Below are 22,722 nucleotides of genomic sequence, written 5' to 3' on the forward strand. Positions count from 1 at the left end.
TTTGGACCTTACATTTCCCAACTCAGCGACTTTGTGTTTGTGCACACACGTGTGTGTGTGTCTATGGAGTGAACACCTGTCTATCAGTGTAATGTTCTTTTCCATTAGTGATCCAATTCTGTTTGTTCAGCTAATTGCTTCAGAGGCTGCAATTATCAGTGTTTTTGTTGCCTGGCAAATTATTTCATGGGCATGCATACTGTCATACCCTCCCCCCCTCCCTCGCTCCCTCCCCGCCTGCCTGCCTGCCTCCCTCCCTCCCTGCCTGCCTGCCTGCCTGCCTCCCTCCCTGCCTGCCTGCCCGCCTCCCTGCCTACCACCCTGCCTACCTGCCTGCCTCACTCCCTCCATGCCTGCCCGCCTCACTGCCTACCACCCTCCCTCCCTGCCTGCCTGCCTGCCTGCCTGCCTGCCTGCCTGCCTGCCTGCCTCCCTGCCTGCCTGCCTGCCTGCCTGCCTGCCTGCCTGCCTGCCTGCCTCCCTCCCTCCTCCCTGCCTGCCCGCCTCCCTCCCTGCCTGCCCGCCCGCCTCCCTGCCTACCTGCCTGCCTCCTCCCTCCATGCCTGCCCGCCTCCCTGCCTACCACCCTCCCTGCCTGCCTGCCTTCCTGCCCGCCTCCCTGCCTACCACCCTCCCTGCCTGCATGCCTTCCTGCCCGCCTCCCTGCCTACCACCCTCCCTGCCTGCCTACCTGCCTGCCACACCCCTCCCTGCCTACCACAATGCCTACCTGCCTGCCTCACTCCCTCCCTGCCTGCCCGCCTCCCTGCCTACCACCCTGCCTACTTGCCTGCCTCCCTCCCTGCTTCCCTCCATCCTTACTTGTGTGGATGTGTGCGTTTCCTTTTGAAGGGGGGGGCGACTCAGTCTTAGCTTCGTTAGAATAGTACAATAACGTGCGATTTCTAAATTTGTTTGTGCATCAGCAGTTTCTCTTGTTATGTCAGTCACTGATCGTCACTCAATTAGCTCATGTCAGCTAACATTTATAGATTGGTAAGTTAGTCTAGCAGCCAGCTATCTCAACTTAGTAATTATGTCCGAATTACCGGCCGTGGGTTACCGGCCCCATTGATTTTGTTAGTCAGTCTCATTCAAATACTGTATCATATTAAAACCTGCAAACATTTCTCTTCACCCCAAGGCAAAATCAGTAGAATTGCATAAAATGTGTTATACAATTGCAAAATCTTATATATGCCCCATGGCAAAATGTGTATAATTACACTGAATGAATTCTAAAACGCACATGTGGGTATGCAGAGCCATGAGCAACTGCGGTCCCTCATTGAATTCAGATTTGTTGTGGCCCCCACCCCATCAAAGTGGCCAAACCTGTCTTACAGCCTGAATTCAAAATTAAATTCATTTTTTCTCACTCATTTACACACAATACCCCATAATGACAAAGTGAAAACATGTTTTAAGATATTTTTGCTAATTTATTGAGAAGGAATTACAGAAATATCAAATGTACATAAGTATTAACACCCAAGTCAATACATGTTAGAATCACCTTTGGCAGCTATTACAGTCTTTGCACACCTGGATTGTAAAATATTTGCCCATTATTCTTTAAAAAATTCTAGACAAACATGTTTAAGTAATGCCATAGATTTTCAACTGTAACTTGGTCACTCAGAAACATTCTTCTTCGTAAGTAACTGTAACGGCCTTCTTCTGTGGACGAAGGAGAGGACCAAAGCGCAGCGTGGTTAGTGTTCATCATGTTTAATAAAGACGATAAACGTGAACACTACAAAATACAAAACAACAAATGTGAAAAAAACGAAACAGTTCTGTCTGGTGCAGACACACGAAGACAGAAGACAACCACCCACAAAACCCAACACAAAACAGGCTACCTAAATATGGTTCCCAATCAGAGACAATGACGAGCACCTGCCTCTGATTGAGAACCATATCAGGCCAAACATAGAAACGGGAAAACTAGACACACAACATAGAATGCCCACTCAGCTCACGTCCTGACCAACACTAAAACAAAGAAAACACAAAAGAACTATGGTCAGAATGTGCCAGTAACTCCAGTGTAGATTTGGCCTTGTGTTTTAGGTAATTGTCGTGCTGAATGGTTTATACATTATTTTTTTCACCTTTGTTTATCCAGGTAGGCTAGTTGAGAACACGTTCTCATTTACAACTGCGACCTGGCCAAGATAAAGCAAAGCAGTGCGACACACACAACAACACAGAGTTACACATGGAATAAACAAGCGTACAGTTAATAACACAATAGAAAAAACAAAGTCTATATACATTGTGTACAAAAGTCGTGAGGAGGTAGGCAATAAATAGGCCATAATAGCAAAGTAATTACAATATAGCAAATTAACACTGGAGTGATAGATTGTTAGGCAGATGATGATGTGCAAGTAGAAATACTGGTGTGCAAATGAGCAGAAAAGTGAATTAAAACAATATGGGGATGAGGTAGGTAGATCGGATGGGCTATTTACAGATGGGCTATGTACAGGTGTATCGATCGGTTAGCTGCTTAGATAGCTGATGTTTAAAGTTAGTGAGGGAAAGTAAGTCTCCAGCTTCAGCTATTTTTGCAATTCGTTCCATTCATTGGTAGCAGAGAACTGGAAGGAAAGGCGACCAAAGTAAGTGTTGGCTTTGGGGATGACCAGTGAGATATACCTGCTGGAACGCGCGCTACGGGTGGGTGTTGTTATCATGACCAGTGAGCTGTTATAATGCGGCGCTTTACCTAGCAAAGACTTATAGATGACCTGGAAACAGTGGGTCTGGCGATGAATATGTAGCGAGGGCCAGCCGACTAGAGCATACAGGTCACAGTGGTGGGTGGTATATGGGGCTTTGGTGACAAAACGGATGGCGCTGTGATAGACTGCATCCAGTTTGCTGAGTAGAGTGTTGGAGGCTATTTTGTAAATGACATCGCCGAGGTCGAGGATAGGTAGGAAAGTCCGTTTTACGAGGGTATGTTTGGCTGCGTGAGTGAAGGCTGCTTTGTTGCGAAATAGAAAGCCGATTCTAGATTAAATTTTGGATTGGAGATGTTTAATATGAGCTAGGTATTTGTAGTTGTCCACATATTCTAAGTCAGAACCGTCCAGAGTAGTGATGCTAGTCGGGTGGGCGGGTGCGGGCAGCAAATGGTTAAAAAGCATTCATTTTGTTTTACTAGCGTTTAAGAGCAGTTGGAGGCCATGGAAGGAGTGTTGTATGGCATTGAAGCTCGTTTGGAGGTTTGGTAACACAGTGTCCAAAGAAGGGTCAAATGTATATGAAATGGTGTCGTCTGCGTAGAGGTTCACCCGTGACCAGTTCGGAAACCGGATTGCACAGCAGAGAAGGTACGGTGGGATTCGAAATGGTCAGTGATCTGTTTATTAACTTGGCTTTCGAAGACTTTAGATAGGCAAGGCAGGATGGATATAGGTCTATAACAGTTTGGGTCTAGAGTGTCACCCCTTGGAAGAGGGGGATAACTGCCACAGCTTTCCAGTCTTTAGGGATCTTGGATGATACGAAAGAGAGGTTGAACAGACTTGTAATAGGGGTTGCAACAATGGCGGTGGATAATTTTAGAAAGCTCTCTCAGTGTCTGGTGGAAAGCAGACTCACCCAGGTTTTGCACTAGGATTTTGCCTGTGCTTAGCTCCATTCCGTTTAGTTTTTATCCTGAAAAACTCCCCAGTCTATAATGATTACAAGCATACCCATAATATGATGCAGCCACCATTATGCTTGAAAATATGGAGAGTGGTACTCAGAAATGTGTTTTGCCCCAAACATAACACTTTGTTATCAGGACAAAAAGTTTATTACTTTGCCACATTTTTGCAGTATTACTTATTGCAAACAGGTTGCATGTTTTGGAATATGTTTATTCTGTACCTTCTTCCTTCTTTTCACTCGGTCAATTAGGTTAGTATTGTGGAGTAATTACAATGTTGTTGAATCATCCTCAGATTTCTCCTCACAGCCATTCAACTCTGTAAATGTTTTAAAGTCACCGTTGGCCTCATGGTGAAATCCCTGAGCGGTTTCCTTCCTCTCCGGCAACTGAGTTAGGAAAGATGCCAGTATCTTTGTAGTGACTGGGTATATTGATACACCATCCAAAGTGTAATTAATAACTACACCATGCTCAAAGGGATATTAAAGGTCTGATTTTTAGTATTTTTACCGATCTACTGTCACGCTGGTATAAATGATTCGGGAAACAGGCTCAGGAATGCGTAATAGATATTTTTATTAAACCCAAATTATGACGCGCCGTGTGAAGGCACGGGGACAAAGACTAAACAAACACGTAACAAAACACAGGGTAGAAATCCTAAACAAGAGAGTGAGGACTACCTTAAATAAATAACACATGTGCACAATGATTAAATACACCGGACAAGACCACAATTGCTCGAAAGCCTAAACACACAGCACAGGTACTCACACGCACCAACGGACATTGTAACAATAATCAACAGGTCACTGGTAAACCAAGGGCACATTTATACCCCTGAACAAGTTAGTTAACCCACTGTTCCTAGACCATCATTGAAAATAAGAATTTGTTCTTAGGTGACTTGCCTAGTTCAATAAAGGTAAAATATATTTTTTTATAAAAATACAATTACTATTCACTGGGAATCGGGGCCAGGTGTGCGTAATGAAAGTTCTGGAGGGATCTGTGACATCTACCAATAGGTCCCCTTCTTTGCGAGGCATTGGAAGACCTCCTGGACTTTATGGTTGAAATTGTGTTTGAAATTCAGTGCTCTAGTAAGAAAACTTACAGATAACTGTATCTGTGGGGTACAGTGATGAGGTTGTCATTCAAAAATCAGTTAAACATTATTATTGCACAGAGTGGGTCCATGCAACTTATTATGTGACTTGCTAAGCACATTTTTACTCCTGAAATATTTTGGCTTCATATAGAAAAGGGGTTGAATACTTTTTGACTCAAGACAATCAGCTTTTCTTTTTTAGTGATTTTGTAAAACACATAATTACATTTTGACATTATGGGGTATTTATTGTGAGTAGGCCAGTGACACAAAAAAATATAAATTCAATCAATTCAATATTCAGACTGTTGCACAACAAAATGTGGAAAAAGTCAAGGGGTGTGAGTACTTTCTGAAAGCACTGTGCATTACCAATGCTTAAGTGGTGATTAATTAAGCCTAAACGCTTCACTGGTACACAGCTTTGTATGAACTGTGGTTTTGAGTCAGTTCACATACAATTTACACTGTGGTAGAGGTTGTGGTATTATGGACAGAGATGCTTTCCTTGTGTGAATGAGTCATCTTGTGATTTTCTCTCTTATTAGATTTCCACCTCCTCTATCCCTCACTCTCTCTATATCTCTCTCTCCAGTCTCCCTCTCTTTATTGATTTCTCTCTCTGTCTGGGATTTCTGTTCTGCGCTGTCAGCCCTGACTTAGCTCTAGACATTATATATACACACACACATGGATGCACACACACACATACACAATGCACACAAAATAATCAGTATATGTTTTTGTGAGTCTGTGTTTTTATGTGTACATGTGTGTGGTGTAGGTGTGTATTTATGTGTACATGTGGGGGTGCCTATGTGTACATGTGGGTGTGTCTTTATGTGTACATGTGAGTGATGTGGGTGTGTATTAATGTGTACATGTGGGTGTGTATTTATGTGTACATGTGGGTGGTGTGGGTGTGTATTTATGTGTATGTGTGGGTGTGTATTTATGTGTGCATGTGGGTTGGTGTGGGTATGTATTTTTCAGCATGTGGGTGAATATGAATAGGTGTGTGTGTCCGAATGTGTGTGTATTTATGTGTACATGTGGGTGGTGTGGGTGTGTATTTTTCAGCATGTGGGTGAGTGTGAATATGAATATGTGTGTATTTATGTGTACATGTGGGTGGTGTGGGTGTGTATTTTTCAGCATGTGGGTGAGTGTGAATATGACTATGTGTGTATTTATGTGTACATGTGTGGGTGTGTATTTTTCAGCATGTGGGTGAGTGTGAATATGAATATGTGTGTGCATCCATTTGCATGCTAGTGTATTTCCTTGCGCCCACATTCGTCAGTGTAACAATCAATGGTGTTTGTTTTTTCCGGAACCTTTCCACTATCTTAATTAGCATAGCTTTAATTAAAGCTTCATCCCTACGTTCCATGTTCCGTCTTCTTGTAATTACTGAATGCTGTGTATCCACTTCAGCCTGTGAGATCACTGCTTTAATAGAGTCTATTTACCGTACTGAATGGACTGGGCTGGCTCTGCAGTACACATGGAAAGTAACATCAACACTATGGGGAAAGAGAGGGCGAGAGAGGGAGAGAGAGGGGAAGGATAGAGGGGTGTAGATACCAAGAGAATGAGATACCAAGAGACCAATAGAGACCCCCCCCCCTTCTCTAGCTCTCTCTCTATCAAATAAATGACATTTCAATTCAAGGGGCTTTATTGGCATGGGAAACATATGTTTACATTGCCAAAGCAAGTAGTGTGAAATGAACAAAAAGTGAACAGTAAATATTACACTCACAGAAGTTCCAAAATAATAGACATTTCAAATGTCATATTATGTCTATATACGGTGTTGTAACGATGTACAAATAGTATAAAAGGAAAATAAATAAACATAAATGTGTTGTATTTACAATGGTGTTTGTTCTTCACTTGTTCGCCCTTTTCTTGTGGCAACAGGTCACAAATCTTGCTGCTGTGGTGGCACAGTTTCTCAAAATTGGATTTGTTTTCTAATTCTTTGTTGGTCTGTGTAATCTAAGGGAAATATGTGTCTCTTGGTCATTCATTTGGCAGATTAGGAAGCTCAGTTTCCACCTCATTTTGTGGGCAGTAGACACATCTTTCTCTCTCTCAGTCCCTCAGAGGTTAATGATGATTGAAGGGTAAATAATTAGCATGTGTTTTAATATGTGCACCACCAAACAGAGCTGTTCAATCTGTCATCAGCCCTGACAGGCCTTGTCCAATCAGATTAGCTGCTGCCGTTTACCCTGACCTCCATGCCTCTTGTGTGTACCTGTCACTCCCATTGCATTTTGGGTAGGACCAGAAAAGCTAATTCTCCAGAGCCAGATATTTCTCACTCCCCTAAGGTTAGGATTAAGGATATGCTAGCTAGCCATTACTAAATTAGCTTAGCATTGCTAAATTATGTTGTCTTATGGTTGAGGGGAACAACATTTGCGATGTCATATGGGTGCTGTGAAAATATGACTCTGCTTAGAGAGACCTGTCTTCAGGACTCAAAGACAGCTTTCATGTTTTCAGGTCATTTTTCTTCATTTTTTACATTTTTGTTGTCTTTTTCTTCAGAAAGTGTGAAGTGAGAGACATGAAAGCTTGCGATTGATCAAATAGTGCACTGGTTAAGTGTGTGTGTGTGTGAAATGTGTTGTTTGTGGGATGTGTTTGTGTGTTGTTTATGATGCGGTCACACAACACTTGCACGCACACATCTTGGCATGCGCGCAGTTATTTTATTAGCAGATCAAACCCCTTTCTGTTAACTGTCACACACGGATGAATGTGTATGTACACGCTCATGCGTGCACACAGGCACACTTAATCTAATCTCCTGTGTGATTTAAGGAGTGTGTGAGGGGCTCTCCCTTTAAATCCCTTAAACGCCTGGGATCCTCCATCCTCCATCCCTCTCTATCTCCCTCCTTCCCTGATCCCTCGATCTCTCTAACAAACACTTATCATTGCAGCAGATAAAAGACATTGACATAGAGGCTTTATTTATCTACCAGAACCAGGGGGAACAATCAGGCTGGTAAGAGTACTTAGGTAAGGTGCACTAAGTATCTGTTTAAACTGTATTGGACAGTTTTTATAGGTTAACACGAATGACCTCGCCAAGAGGTTTAGACCTCTTGGTGAAATATGAAACACTTCTAACCCGCACAAGGTTGCAGGTTCGAATCCCATTAGGGCTACTAAATGTGCTGCTCTATGTTTCAGTACTCGGCTCTTTAGAGGTAAAACAACCTCAGGGCTCAAGTTGCATAGTGTATTCTTTGGAGTAGTGAGTACTGTATTTCTGGGCTGTGATGATGTCTCTTCAGAACAAAAGTAAATCTACGTGTGCCTTCATCAGAACATCACTCGGTGGTAAAGCAGAAACAAAATCAATCCTTGCAACAAAATCCAATTTGGAGTAAAACTGTCAGCTCTTTTCCTTTCTTTCCTTCTTGGGGTTTACACGGTTCAGTGACAGAAAGCTGTGAAGAGAGTTAAAAAGAGAGAGAGGTAAAAGACAGGGAGAGAGCGAAAAGTGAGGAGAAAAATAGATAGAAAATGAATGGAATGAGGTAGAGAGAGAGACAGATAGAGACACCAAGAGAGAGACAGAGACAACACCAGACCCTGACGTCAACATCATAGCAGAACAGACAAATGAAGAACCCCAAGCCCAGTGGCTCTCACCCCCTCTGAGCCACCCTGATAGCCCTCAGATCAATAGACACCCCCCCCCCCCCGGACCTATACATAGAGGACCCACGCAAAGAGGACTTATATCCAGACAACACCACCAGCCACAAACACACCCCAACCAATCAACACCCCAAGTCAACCATGCCCACACCCCATTTAGGCCCCCTCAGATCAGACCTATGCCCCTCCTGCCAACCCCATGCACCCCACCCCCGCAAAGAGGGCATTTTAATTTACCTTTATTTTACAAGGCAAGTCAGTTAAGAACAAATTCTTATTTTCAATGATGGCCTAGGAACAGTGGGTTAACTGCCTGTTCAGGGGCAGAATGACAGATTTTGTACCTTGTCAGCTTGGGGATTTGAACTTGCAACCTTTTGGTTACTAGTCCAATGCTCTAACCACTAGGCTACCCTGCCACCTCAACATGGGAGTCACACATACGCAGTGAGCGGGCAAATAGGCCCAACCCCCACTCTTACACTAGCCCAAGCCAAGGGCATGTACCATATGCTCAGCAGGCTCTGCTCACACTTACTGGCCTGAGGCCAAACCACACGAGCAACAACATTGGACACTTTATGGAACACAAAGCCTTCACTCTCTCATCCTGGAATATCCAAAGCCTGAGGTCATCTACCTTTGGCCTAAAGAGCAGGTACCTGGACTTAAAAAGAAAATCGGTAATACAGACATTGTCATCCTGCAAGAAACCTGGTATAGAGGAAAGGACCCACTGGTTGCCCTTAAGGTTACAGAGATCTGGTAGTCCCATCCACCAAACTACCAGGTGTGAAACAGGGAAGGGACTCAGGGTTATGCTAATTTGGTATAGAGCAGACCTAACTCACTCCATTAAATTCATCAAAACAGGAACATTTTACATTTGGCTAGAAATTCAAAAGGAAATGATCTTAACAGAGAACAATGTCCTCCTGTGTGCTACCTATATCCCCCCACTAGAATCCCCATACTTTAATGAAGACAGCTTCTCCATCCTGGAGGGGGAAATCAATAATTTTCAGGCCCAGGGACATGTACTAGTCTGTGACGACCTAAATGCCAGAACCGGACAATAATCTGACACCCTCAGCACACAGGGGGACAAACACCTGCCCCCATATGCCCCCCTAGGCACAACTATGTCAAATTAACCAGCAAAAACGGGTCACAACTCCTGCAGCTCTGTCTCACACTGGATATGTACATAGTCAATGGTAGGTACACCTATAGCTCATATCTTGGCAGTAGTACTGTAGACTACTTTATCACTGACCTCAACACAGAGTCTCTGAGTGTTCATAGTCAGCCCACTGACACCCCTATCAGACCACAGCAAAATCACAGTCTACTTGAACAGAGCAATACTCAATCATGAGGCATCAAAGCCTCAGGAACTGAGTAACATTAAGAAATGCTGTAGATGGAAGGAATGTAGTTTGGAAACCCACCAGAAAACAATTACGCTAAAACAAATTCAATCCCTTTTAGACAACTTCCTGGGTAAAACGTTCCACTATACTAGTGAAGGTGTAAACTTGACAGTAGAAAATCTTAACAGTATATTTGACCTCTCAGCTCCCCAATCAAATCTAGAAATCTCAAATAGAAACCTGAAGCAAATGAACAACAATGACAAATGGTTTGATGAAGAATGCAAAAATCTCAGAAAGCGATTGAGAAACCTGTCCAACCAAAAACATAGAGACCCGGAAAACCTGAGTCTACGCCTTTACTATGGTGAATCCCTAAAACAATACAGAAATACACTACGGGAAAAGGAACAGCACGTCAGAAATCAGCTCAATGTAATTGAAGAATCCATAGACTCTAACCACTTCTGGGAAAATTGGAAAACACTAAACAAATAAAATTTATATAGCCCTTCTTACATCAGCTAATATCTCAAAGTGCTGTACAGAAACCCAGCCTAAAACCCCAAACAGCAAGAAATGCAGGTGTAGAAGCATGGTGGCTAGGAAAAACTCCCTAGAAAGGCCAAAACCTAGGAAGAAACCTAGAGAGGAACCAGGCTATGAGGGGTGGCCAGTCCTCTTCTGGCTGCGCCAGGTGGAGATTATAACAGAACATGGCCAAGATGTTCAAATGTTCATAAATGTCCAGCATGGTCAAATAATAATAATCACAGTAGTTGTTTAGGGTGCAACAGGTCAGCACCTCAGGAGTAAATGTCAGTTGGCTTTTCATAGCCGATCATTAAGAGTATCTCTACCGCTCCTGCTGTCTCTAGAGAGTTGAAAACAGCAGGTCTGGGACAGGTAGCACGTCCGGTGAAGAGGTCAGGGTTCCATAGCCACAGGCAGAACAGTTGAAACGGGAGCAGCAGCACGGCCAGGTGGACTGGGGACAGCAAGGAGTCATCATGTCAGGTAGTCCTGAGGCATGGTCCTAGGGCTCAGGTACTCCGAGAGAGAGAGAGAAAGAAAGAAAGAAAGAAAGAAAGAAAGAAAGAAAGAAAGAAAGAAAGAAAGAAAGAAAGAAAGAAAGAAAGAAAGAAAGAAAGAAAGAAAGAAAGAAAGAAAGAAAGAATTAGAGAAGAGAGAGTATACTTAAATTCACACAGGACACCTACAAACAAACACGAAGAATTATCTATCCAAAATGGAGATGTATGGGTAAACCACTTCTCCAATCTTTTTGGCTCTATAACAAAGAACAAACAGCACAAACATATACAGTACATGATCAAATACAAATCTTAGAATCAACTATTAAAGATTGCCAGAACCCACTGGATTCTCCAAATACCTTGAATAAGCTACAGGACAAAATAAAAACCCTCCAACCCAAAAAAGCATGTGGTGTTGATGGTATCCTCAATGAAATGATAAAATATACAGACAAGAAATCCAATTGGCTGTACTAAAACTCTTTAACATCCTCCTTAGCTCTGGCATCTTCCCCAATATTTGGAACGAAGGACTGATGACCCCAATCCACAAAAGTGGAGCCAAATCTGACCCCAATAATTACCGTGGGATATGCGTTAACAGCAACCTTAGGAAAATCCTCTGCAGTATCATTAACAGCAGACTCGTACATTTCCTCAGTGAAAACAAAGTACTGAGCAAATGTCAAATTGGCTTTTTACCAAATTACCATACAACGGACCACATATTCACCCTACACACCCTAATTGACAAACAAACAAATCAAAACAAATGCAAAGTCTTCTCATGCTTTGTTGATTTCAAAAAAGAAAAAAAGAGGTGTTGGGGGGTAAAACATACAACATTATAAAATCCATGTACACAAACAGCAAGTGTGAGGTTAAAACACACATATTACTTCCCACAGGGCCGTGGGGTGACACAGGGATGCAGTTTAAGCCCCACCCTCTTCAACATATATCAACGAATTGGCGCGGGCTCTAGAAAAATATGCAGCATCCGGCCTCACCCTACTAGAATCTGAAGTCAAATGTCTACTGTTTGCTGATGATCTGGTGCTTCTGTCCCCAACCAAGGAGGGCATACAGCAGCACCTAGATATTCTGCACAGATTCTGCCAGACCTGGGCCCTGACAGCAAATCTCAGTAAGACCAAAATAATGGTGTTCCAAAAAAGGTCCAGTCGCCAGGACCACAAATAGAAATTCCATCTAGACACCGTTGCCCTAGAGCACACAAAACACTATACATACCTTGGCCTAAACATCAGTGCCACAGGTAACTTCCACAAAGCTGTAAATGATCTGAGAGACAAGGCAAGAAGGGCATTTTAGACCATCAAAAGGAACATAAAATTCAACATACCAATTAGGATCTGGCAAAAAAATAATTGAATCAGTTATAGAACCCATTGCCATTTATAGTTGTGAGGTCTGGGGTCCGCTCACCAACCAAAGATTCACAAAATGGGACGAACACCAAATTGAGACTCTGCATGCAGAATTCTGCAAAAATATCCTCAGTGAAAAAAAAACAATGCATGCAGAGCAGAATTTGTCCGATACCCGCTAATTATTTAAATCCAGAAGATAGCCGTTAAATTCTACAACCACCTAAAAGAAAGTGATTCCCAAACCTTCCATATCAAAGACGTCATCTAAAGAGAAATTAACCTGTAGAAGAGCCCCCTAAGCAAGCTGGTCCTGAGGCTCTTTTCACAAACACAAACCGACCCACAGAGCCCCAGGAAAGCAACACAATTACTCATACTGTAGAAAATGTACTGTATAAATGTTTATAATTAACAGCAATTTGCTGAATATTTACAGTACATGTACACCTTTCTAATTACAATGTTATTGTTCTTCTATTTTATGAAATTTACAGGATTTACTTGGTAACTCGAATTGCTGTTATATTACTGTAATTGATTTTAAGGTCTTTTAATGTCTTACATTGGCAAAAAGTAGAGACTCAGAGCTACAACATGGTATATCATACACTGCATATTTTTTTAGGAACAATGCCTTGAAATTTGGTAAACTTGTAAACTCACTTTTGAGAAAAGGGCCTTTGAATGTTTTGGTACCTACTCCTCCTACAGGAACTCCACCCCCCCCCCGTTCAGCTGAAAAGGTGGCGCAGGGAATGCAAAAATATTCTTTAGAAATATTTAACCTCCACACATTAACAAGTCCAATACCTCAAATGAAAGATAAACACCTTGTTCATCTACCCAGCGTGTCAGATTTTTTAAATGTTTAAACACAACATATATTTATGTTAGACCACCACCAAACCAAAGAAAAAACATAGCCATTTTTTCCAGCAAAAGATAAAAATCACAAAAGCAGGATTTAAAAAAAAAATCAATCATTAACCTCTTGAAAATCTATATCAGATTTACATTTACATTTAAGTATTTCAGATGACAAAGTGAATTCACCTTCTGACATCCAGTGGAATGACAGTCATATGACATGTTACACAGTACATTTATGTTTTGTTCGATAAAATGCATTTTATATCCATAAATCTCGGTTTACATTGACGCCATGTTCAGAACATCCTCCAAAATATCCGAAGGAATTATAGAAAGCTACGCCAGATAACAGAAATACTTTGACTAAAGATACATGTTCTACATATAATTAAGGATACACTGGTTCTTAATGCAACCGCTGTGTCACATTTTTTTTACGTTATGGAAAAAGCCTAACATTGCAATAATCTGAGACGGCGCTCAGACGTAACAATATTTCTCCGCCATGTTGGACTCAACAGAAATACAAAATTACAACATAAATATTCCCTTACCTTTGATGATCTTTCATCAGAATGTAGTGCAAGGAGTCCTAGTTCAACAATAAATTGTTTTGTTTCATAATGTTCAATTCTAGTGTCCAAGTAGCAGCATTTGCTACCACTTTCAGCTCAAATGCCCAAAAAATGACTTCTGGTCCAGGATAACTTTGCATCAAAACTTCGAAATGGCATATTACAGGTCGAAGAAACTGGTCAAACTAAGTGCAGAATCAATCTTCAGGATGTTATAATCATATATATCCAATAGCATTCCAACCGGATCATTTGTTTTCATCTGGGGCTGATTGGAACAGCCGAAGCACTCAAAGGCAAACGCGCCTCAACAAAATGGCATCCTTTTGCGACACCAACTACTTTCCTTCCCATTAGGTCAAAGTTCACAGCAAATGCTCCATTACACTTTCTACTGAATGAGGACATCTAGTGGAAGACGTAGGAAGTGTTTCCAGATCCATAACTTGTTGGGAAGGGAGGGGGCGATGACGTCAAAGTTGCCCCAACTTTCAGGATTTCAAAACTTGTTTGGAAGATTGCCTGCCCTGTGAGTTCTGTTATACTCACAGACATAATTCAAACGGTTTTAGAAACTTCAGAGTGTTTTCTATCCAATATTAATAATAATATGCATATATTAGCAATTTAGGACAGATTTTTGATGCAGTCCGCTATGGGCACGCAATTCATCCAAAGTGGAAATAATGCCCCCTATCTCTAACTGGTTTTAATTAAGCCGGCCCTCCCATCTCTTTAAGGATTCACATGTGAGGTCATGTGCTAAACAGTGAGTAGTGTAGTGAAGATTAAGAATAAAAGTGGTAGTAGCCTACAAGAAGGAAAAATTCCAGGTAAACAGAAAGTGTCCATATAAAAATATTTGATAAATATTAGATCACACTTACCCAGACACACTTGTTGCACCACTGCTCAAATGCCTTAACACCAGTTCATTAGCATACTTTATATTTTGCTAAGTCTTGCTAAGTGGATGGGTCTCTACAGAAGGTGTAAATGGTACAGCCAAATGGTTACTTGCATTGTAGCATTATCAGAAATAGATAGTGTCAATATAAATAACATATACAGTATGTACACAAACAACATCAATAATGATAGTGATAGACGAGGTAGTTATATGCATACAATCAGGGGTAAAGTGGCTGAGCAGCAGGATAAACAAAAAATAGTAGCAGCAACGTATGGCGTGTGTGTTCGGAGAGAGTCATTTGAATAGAGGCACTGCAGAAGGTGCTGATGACTGGTCCATCCGAACCACGCATGAACAAGGGAATCTATATTCGGAGAGCCTGTTTCTGTCCTGCCCTTGACTTTGGTGCAGGGCATGTGATGTCCATAGCCTTCTTCATTGCCAAACTGTTCTACCTGATCTTCTGAAAAACATCATGTTGTCTAGCTGTGTCCAGTCCAGGTGGTGCTTGTACAGGCAGACCATCTATGAGAGGAAGGATGTCTGTGTTGCGCAGCAGCTGAAACCTGGTGCCGACCTCATATAAAGCAATGAAAATGATATTCACCTGAATTGCTGGTACTGCTTGATCTGTGGCAGCGGCCTGAAGGACAGAGTCAGGTGTTGTTGTCAGGCATAGCTTTCCACCAGCACCGTACCATCCTCCAGTCCAACCAGCTGTGGGATGTTGACCCCTGTCACAGTGTTGTCCTTCACAACACCAGCAATCTCAGACAGTGTTCACTCTTATTTCTGAATGTTGCTTACTTGCAAAATCCAAGCTGTAATGCATCCTGATGTCTTTTCTTGCTGGTTCAGTAGAACCCCAGATACAACTGCAGGTCTTGACAAGTGGTCTTGCAGTCAGCAACCATCTTCTGAAGACAGACCAGCTCACTCTGAACAAGCAGGAGAATCTGCTCATGCTTCTTCAGCTTGGCTGACTTAACAGCTTCTGGCAGGTCTGAAGACCTGATAGTTGTTCCTCTTACTGCCAGCACAGGTCTGTCCTGAGCTTAGTGCTTGAGATGTGGGGCAGCAATTTTCTACACATATTCCTGAAGGAAGACAGCCCGACTACACGTACCTCTGTAAAATACTGAAATAATGTGAGATCAATAAATGTAGTGCCAATCGTGTTGGAGGTCAATTAAATAATGTAAATGTGTTTATGCTTTACATACCAGGTGTTGTCATTGATTCCTTGTAGAGACACCCTGCTACTTTTGTCACATGGGATGGAAGCAGTTTCCCACCAAAGTATTTGTGTCCTGAGTGGAGTCCTGGTAATACCATTGCATTATCATCTGCGTAGTTGTTGATATAGTTCACCACTTGCTGCAAGGTCTCATGCTTCAGGCGTAACCTTTGGCCTGGTCAGCTCTCTTTTTGATGGGAGGCATTAGACCATTCTCCTTGTGTGACTGGTGGAGGAGAGTCAGGCATGTTCTACTGATGCTGAAAGACAAATTCCTGTTACAAATATTTTAGCATTATTATACAATATAGGCAAAATGGCATTTTGAGATCACTACATACAGTTCATACACATAATGTTGCTAGCTAGCCAGCCATCTAACGTCAGCTGGCGAGGTAACAGCAAGCTTTAACTAGCAATACAAACCGATTGTCATATCTAGCTAAAGTTAACCAAATAGGTTCAATGTTATCTAGTTAGCTATCTAACATTAGGCTATAACTAGCAATGCGAAATGGCATTCTGAGAAAACATCACAAACAATATGTTGACCTAAATCAGGAATTTCCTCATCGTCTGATTCATTTTCAGTCAGAGAGAGTCAGCATGGCACGATCGTCCTCCAGAAAGTAGTCCATCACAACTTTTTCCCACTGACCTTTGTCTATAGAGCCTGATAAATTCAGGGCAGCAATATTATTGAGAGCAGTAGCAACATATTTACCAGTTCTCCATAGCTAACATTATATCTTTAGAAAAAACTGCAGTAGAAAGGCTTATCTATGCATAACGAGCAGCTCATTTTATAGATACAATATGCTACACCGCACACCAATCCAAACTCATCTCTTTGCATGTCCAGCCCACTCATTATCTCAGGTAATCATGGCTCGTTTCCTGAATCGGGTCACATTTACAGATAAAATATGCCATTAGTACTGTAAATTTCTAAAACATTTGCATTACCAAAACAAGTAAACATAATACAAAAAATAAACAAAACAAAAAAAGTGACAATAAACACATTCAATAAGCTCCCATAGTAAAACTTCACTGCTGCTCAGTGGGAAATGCCAATAAATTGTAGCCAAATGGGCTGCATCAAAAACGCCTCAATTACAAACCTACACTGGCACCTATCAAAAAGTGTACATTTTAAAATGATTAATCAGGACAGAATACAATTGTTAATCTTAACAGTATTGGTATGGCATAACTTTTTTTTAAATCAAGGCGTTCCATTATAGCATTAGTTAAGATGGAACCACCCCATCTACAAAACTGAGAAGCATCTTCCTTTACAAATTGAAAGATTGCGCAAAATGATGTTTAATGATATTCTCGCTTGTTTGTGACATAAAAAAATAATGATATTTTGTCACAAGGCTATTTTGCATTCAGATATAAAGCCATTTTTTTCAACAAAAAAGTTTAAAACGTATCAATCTTCAAAAGAGATCGTCATCCTGAATAAGGTGCATGTTTATACCTGTCCCAGCATAGAAAGTGACAGATAAGGCACTGGTATACTGTGTGTGTCTTTCAGACACAGGTAACTCAAATATCGCATTGCCTCGCTTTGAGCTTAAAAAAAGAAAACATGTATCTTGTTTCCTACTAAGAGGAGTAGTAGGGCCTACTCTCAACAGAGTTTTGTGCAACATGTCTGCCTGGCCTTATCTTAGCAGGTTTGTCATTACCTTCACTCCTGTCAGGAGTTACGAACCTGGGTCTCCGGAGTGAAACAGTACTTAACCAACTGAGCCACGAATAGTCAGCAGAACCCAGAAGATGAGGCAGACACAGCAGTACTTAAGACGGTGTATTTAATAAAGTAAAAAGGAGAAGTCCTTCAATACAAAAAATGGCAAATCCAAAAGGTGGTAGGAATAGCACAAAAAGCCTCAAGAGATACTCAAAAACAGAATTCCACAAGAGCATCCACCGGAATCGACAAGAATACACAGAACACTAGGGCTGGGTGCTAACATACAAACACAGAGCACAGAACTGAGGGAAACTAAGGGTTTAAATACAATCAGGGGAAACGAGGCACAGGTGCAAATAATAATGGGGAACAAGGGAAAAAACATAAGGTCAAAAAGCACAATGGGGGCATCTAGTGACCAAAACCCGGAACAACCCTGGCCAAATCCTGACAACTCCCATGTTAAATGCAGAGTATGTAGGTTTGTGAAGGGTAATTGGACTTTTTAATTATGTGAGATTATGGTTAGAAAAGATCTCAATGAAAATGTTGTCATATTCCCAGATTCCTAATTATGCCCTTCCCAAAACAAAATACTCAAGCTTTAGTAATGGTTGTCTAGTCAAGTTTTGAGTAATTAAAAAATATATATTATTATAATTGTTTTATTTATTTAACCTTTTTTTAACTAACCAGCAGCATACCACCCTGCATACCACTGCTGGCTTGCTTTGAAGCTAATCAGGGTTGGTCCTGGTCAGTCCCTGGATGGGAGACCAGATGCTGCTGGAAGTGGTGTTGGAGGGCCATTAGGAAGCACTCTTTCCTCTGGTCTAAAAAAATATCACAATACCCCAGGGCAGTGATTGGGGACACCACCCTGTGTAGGGTGCTGTCTTTCGGATGGGATGTTAAACAGGTGTCCTGACTCTCTGAGGCCATCAAAGATCCCATGGCACTTATAAGTAGGGGTGTTAACCCTGGTGTCCTGGCTAAATTCCCAATCTGGCCACCTAATAATCCCCAGTTTACAATTGGCTCATTCATCCCTCTCACCTGTAACTATTCCCCAGGTTGTTGCTGTAAATGAGAATGTGTTCTCAGTCAACTTACCTGGAAAAAATAATAAATAAATAACTTGGCAAGTCAGTTAAGAACAAATTCTTATTTACAATGCTGAGTAAATTGTGCGCCGCCCTATGGGACTCCCAATCATGGCCGGATGTGATACAGGCTGGATCCGAACCAGGGACTGTAGAGAAGCCAGAGTAAATGCCAGACATTTCCAAACATCCAAAGTAGCATTACTTCCTCAACAAAATGTCAATTTAGTGCATACTGGATCATTTTCAAACACTTAAAGTGTAAAAAAAAAAAGAGTCAACCCCAGTGACAAACCAAACTTTCTTGAGCAGGTCACAATTGACAAAAATAAATAAAGTGTTTGCCCAGGAGGAACTAGCCTATAGCTGTTCAAAGTCCATTATCTTCCTGAGCAGAGTACAGGCATGTACATTAATTGTGTGTCTCTTCTTCTCCACTACCTTTCCGCTTTTCTTGCTGACGACCTCTGCTATGGCGTTCTTCGAGCCAGTGGATGGATTGATTCCAGCAGAACTGTGAAAACAAAGTGCACACCCAGACAAAATTGTGGAAAGATGATTAGGTCCCCTGATGTCTTCAAAAGTGTCTGAAGTGTTCTGCATTACCTCTGTATATTGTCCCTAGTTCAAATAACGGCTTCACATTATGTGTTTATGCTCTGACAAAGGAGCCTTTCAAACGTATCAACATATCTTGATTCAATTAACCTGCCAAACCAAGCTGTGGTACAAAATGCCTCAGTTTAAACCCCCAACAGAATTCTCCCTGTTTCCCTTAGGATGAACTCCAGGGTGTGTGAAGCCTCCTCTTGGTATTTCAGATTGAAGGTATAGAATGAGGCAAAAAAAGCTGCCAGCACTGCCACTAAGTAGGAGTGGACTGACATCACAACCTCCTTCTCAATGCTTCTTATCCATTTGGCAACAGTCATTGTGTCACCTGAAATCAGATCACATTTATGTTTCACAATGGCCTCTGTGAAACATTGCTGTCTAAAAACAATTACTCACACAGAAAGTCTTATTGGATACACTACCTTGAACAATCAGTCTTGGTGAGTCTGGCAGTGGAATTGATCACTCCACATCTGTGGCTGTGGCTGACACCTGTCATGTCTGTGACTGTCATTAAATGTGAAGACTGTTATTTCATCAAATCAATTCTTTATGTGTAATTATCATTACGGGATTAAACTAATCATGTAATCTCTAATTAACTAGGAAGTCGGGGCACCATGGGATGATGTTTGTAGAGTCTCTATTTTCCGAACCTGACTCTTCAAATATGTTCATATCTTATCAAAACAGTTGCTTATTAATTGTAACCTGACAAACACGGCTGCCATCTTACACAGCCGTGTTTGTCAGGCTGCCATCTTACACAGCCGTGTTTGTCATGCTGCCATCTTACACAGCCGTGTTTGTCTGGCTGCCATTTTACACAGCCGTGTTTGTCTGGCTGCCATCTTACACAGCCGTATTTGTCAGGCTGCCATCTTACACAGCCATGTTCGTCTGGCTGCCATCTTACACAGCCGTATTTGTCTGGCTGCCATCTTACACAGCCGTATTTGTCTGGCTGCCATCTTACACAGCCGTATTTGTCAGGCTGCCATCTTACACAGCCGTGTTTGTCTGGCTGCCATCTTACACAGCCATGTTTGTCTGGCTGCCCTCTTGCACTGATTATAGTCAATGAGCCTGAGAGTGTTTTTCTCTTTCTTAGCCATACCATAGGATTATCACCATTCTTATGCTCAATGCATGTTTTCATCTGATTTAAGAGGGATCCATAGCCACTCCCAATTGTTGTGCCATCTCTCATTGTATCAGCGAAGCCTTTACGGATACTGTTGTACAACCGTCTTGGCTATTGCACAGCAATCTGCTCTGGTTGGATTAGGCTCAATAACTCTTATTGCATCTACTTTCATTCTTACCATCTCTCTTCGTTCTCCCGTGGTTGGCCGTGCACCTCTTGCGATGCCTGATCTCAGGTTCATGGACATTTTCCCCCAAAGGACAGTGAAGTTCTCCAGCCAGATGTCCAGGTCTACAGTACTGGTCGTACTGGTTGTTGACAGGGTTGTGCTGGATGTGGAGGATGACTGTGAAGGGGACGGGCTTGATGGCTCAAATGTTGATGTATCCTGGAAGGCACAAGCTGTGTAACTCCTTGCTTGTCCTGGAAGTAAAATAGTTGCTCAACTCAGAAATCTAAAGTAATAAAATTCCAAACATTTCCTCTCAACTGTACAGTACTTGTAAATCTTTTAGCCAAATGTAATACCTTCAAATCTCCATGCATCTAGCAGCTTCCGGCATTGTATTGGTCTGGTGTGCTCCTGTAGGTCTTCTTTTTTAAGAAATTGAAGGCCTGGCTTTCCCTGTACTCCCACACTTGCTAGCTAGTCCAGGAGGGATGAAAGTGTCTGCTCTGGGAAATCTGGTAGCACAGACAATACTGCCTCTCTTATCTCCTCACCTAGCAGTGTTATGGCTCTACAACAAAGGGAAAGAATGATGAAGGATCATCATTGATTTGCCAAATACCTTGTACTCCACTAAGGGGTTATAATCAACAAGGTCTTCATGCAGATAAAGTTTGAGTCCTGGGCTACTTCTGTTAGGCAGTGAATACCTAAATCAACTAGCTGCACAGCCTGCTGCCTCTTTAACACAGAACAAACAGAGAGTAGCAATGGACCAGGATCAACTTCATCTCACCCATTTGCAATCCATCCTCATCTTTCCCCATCACAACATACATTCCCTTTCTGTACTTTGTGCTTTTGACAGTGATATCATTTAAAACAACTGTGTTATATACATTTGAAGTGAAATGCAGCGACTGAATCCTCAATCCTCTTGTTGTAATCAGTGGCATAAAAGTCAGTTCCCTTTTCTACTTGATTGAGAGGCGGAAATAAACTGCCAGCACTTAAATAGGCTTGGAACAGTTGGTGTCTCTCTGCTGGAGTCCCACGTAGATTGTTAAAGTTGTGCAATGTCCGTACACACTGCTTGAAGTAAGTATACTTACTCTCGAACCTCGACGTCCAGAGACAAATAAGTGGCTTGAACCTAATGATAAGCTCTGGGTAATAGCAGAGATAATGGTGCATTGACTTGAGGGGTTTGCCAGGACATTTCTCAGTTCTGAAATTGGTATATTCATCAATAAGGACTTGAAGATATGCCACCTGGTCTGCAGTAATGGCTGATGCACATATGTATCTGACGATTTGTCTTAGGAGCAAAATCAACTGCCATACACCACTATCTGGTAGATTTTTGATTCGATCTTCTACTAAGTTGGGGAGTACTCTCAACAGACAACAGTTTTGTTCAGCATATCCACTTACAGTTGAAGTCGGAAGTTTGCATACACCTTAGCCAATTACATTTAAACTCAGTTTTTCACAATTCCTAACATTTAATCCTAGTAAAAATTAATTGTCTCAGGTCATTAAGATCACCACTTTATTTTAAGCATGTGAAATGTAAGAATAATAATAGAGAGAATGATTTATCTCAGCTTTTATTTATTTCATCACATTCCCAGTGGGTCAGAAGTTTACTTACACTCATTTAGTATTTGGTAGCATTGCCTTTAAATTGTTTAACTTGAGTCAAACGTTTCAAGTAGCCTTCCACAAGCTTCCCACAATAAGTTGGGTGAATATTGGCCCATTCCTCCTGACAAAGCTTGTGCAACTGAGTCAGGTTTGTAGGCCTCCTTGCTCGGGCACTAGGGCACTAGTCCCTTCTGCAGCAAAGCACCCCCACCACATGATGCTGCCACCCTCGTGCTTCACCGTTGGGATGGTGTTCTTCTGCTTGCAAGCATACCCTTTTTCCCTCCAAACATAATGATGGTCATTATGGCCAAACAGTTCCATTTTTGTTACATCCGACCAGAGGACATTTCTCCAAAAAATCTTTGTCCCCATGTGCAGTTGCAAACCGTAGTCTGGCTTTTGTATGGCGGTTTTGGAGCAGTGGCTTCTTCCTTGCTGAGCGGCCTTTCAGGTTATGTCG

At 41.8% G+C, this 22,722-nt stretch overlaps 1 protein-coding gene and 1 pseudogene across 1 annotated transcript in view; one reads left to right on the plus strand and one right to left on the minus strand.

Moving 5' to 3' along the window:
• The window catches only part of LOC135522735 (catenin delta-2-like), a 401,912-nt gene that overhangs the window by 261,168 nt on the left and 118,022 nt on the right, over window positions 1-22,722 (plus strand). The window lies entirely within an intron of this gene.
• On the minus strand, window positions 19,042-21,412 carry LOC135522986 (uncharacterized; annotated as a pseudogene).

This window comes from Oncorhynchus masou, chromosome 30 (assembly GCF_036934945.1).
Source record: "Oncorhynchus masou masou isolate Uvic2021 chromosome 30, UVic_Omas_1.1, whole genome shotgun sequence".
NCBI classification, from domain to species: Eukaryota; Metazoa; Chordata; class Actinopteri; order Salmoniformes; family Salmonidae; genus Oncorhynchus; species Oncorhynchus masou.